The following is a 1,952-nucleotide window of genomic DNA, read 5'->3' on the forward strand; positions in this document are numbered from 1 at the left end:
ATTTACTAGCTTTGTTGCGGCATTCCTTTACAAGTGATCTGGGGTATCCTGGTTTTATACTTGGTTTCTCAATATCTGGCGAGACTACTAGTGTATAGATTCGTCAACATTGGTCTTCATCAAATTTCACTCTCCACCTCAAATTGTCCACATGATCAATTGTTTAGAGTGTCCTAATTTTGCCTTCCCTTAAGGCAATTAAAATTCCCCATATAACAGTTTAACACATGTAATTGGACAAACATGTGTGATTTCTTCTTTTTCATCTCCATTGACCACCATGATGACCTTTAGATGCCTCCTAATCAGGTAATCTCTCTTTGATAACTCACCATCACCATTTTTGGTCTCAATCTCAATGATCGGACCACACTATTGCATTCGGAACAATCAAATTAGCTAGAAACAAGTCTTAAATCATCCAAATCGCACTTTAAATGGCTAAAATTTGATCAATACAATTCTGGCCTAATAAACAGTCCAGATTTAATCTCAGAACCGGTTGCACGTAGACTCTGCTACACAGAATCTCACGGCTCAGCTCGCGGCTAGTGACGTGGCAGGTGGGTCCCACAGTGCTAACATGACTACTGACTGGTTGCTTACATAGCATGCCGCCTATGCATGCTAATGTTATTGTGATGTCATGATGATGTCATCATCATCCGGATCCTGCATGTGGATCGGGTCGTCTGGTATTCGGGTCGGGTCAGCTCATCCAAGTGAAGAAGATGCGTGTGACGCGTGGCGCGCGTGACCAGCCACCTCGCCGGCACGTGAGGACGATTCCGATGTCTGATTTTGATGCGGTTTTCAACAGTGGCTTCATCTCTTCCTCCTCTACACAGTGGTATGGTCAAAACACATTTTGATAATTTTTATTTTTGAGCAAAATCAAACACCACTTTAAACCATCTGCTCTGATACCAATTGTTAGGGAATCCGACTGGTGATGTACTGATATTTGCTTATAGGAGGCCAAACACACTGGCAAAATATTTAACATGATTCGGCAAACTGCTTACATCTACGGGAGAAGACATTACATTATATAGGAAGAGTATAAGATTTATAACAATAGAGGAGGAGGAATCATCCCTTCTTTGGCAACTCTCAACCTCACTCTATTTCTTTTTTTTTCGGTGCTGCAATGACAGCTACTGCTGGCTGTCTTGGCAGCCCACTCTCTCCTAGATTTCTTACATATTTGGCTCTATTTTCCCTCTCTTCTTTTGCTCTCTCACGTATGCCTCTATTTATAGGCATCCATGGCAGCTCTTCTTACTTTGTTGTTAACATTGGTGGCCACTAACTCCAGTTCATTCAATAATGGTGGCTACCACCTCCAACTCTTTTTCAACAATGGTGGCTGCCAACCTTTGACATCTTGGATGAGTGCTTATGGTTGGTGCAACTCCAGTTGTAACTATTGTCTTTGTCAATGGACGGTGCCATCCATTAATAGTTGCTTTACATTAATGGCAACCAACCCAATAGCAACTTGCTAATAAGTTGCAAGGCTTGATTATAAATTATCAGCAGCAATGTCAAAATGCTACAGATACCCTTTTGTTCGATGAAGGTTTTTTATCCAAGTTACAGAAAATTTATCCTGAAGTATCTCTGAGATATTTCAGAATTTCAATCAACCCTCGTAGCTTATGCTTTCTTGTGAACATAAAACAAATGTGATAACAATGTCTGATTTGGAGTGCGGTTTCCAATTTAAAGATTTATCACTGATAAGAATTGGCAATCAGATCTGTCAAAGCAACGAAAGGAATTCAAATGGAAGAAGAACCTCATTCTAAAATTGTTGTCAATTTTGTTTACTTTGTCAGGTATGATCACAGGTGCAGCAGCATCGACTGTTCTTTACAATATAAGATTAAGACATCCTACGCTGGAACTGCCTATCATCGACTACGATCTGGCACTTCTATTTCAGCCAA

This window comes from Populus euphratica, unplaced genomic scaffold, assembly GCF_000495115.2.
Source record: "Populus euphratica unplaced genomic scaffold, PopEup_1.0 scaffold1130.1, whole genome shotgun sequence".
NCBI lineage: Eukaryota > Viridiplantae > Streptophyta > Magnoliopsida > Malpighiales > Salicaceae > Populus > Populus euphratica.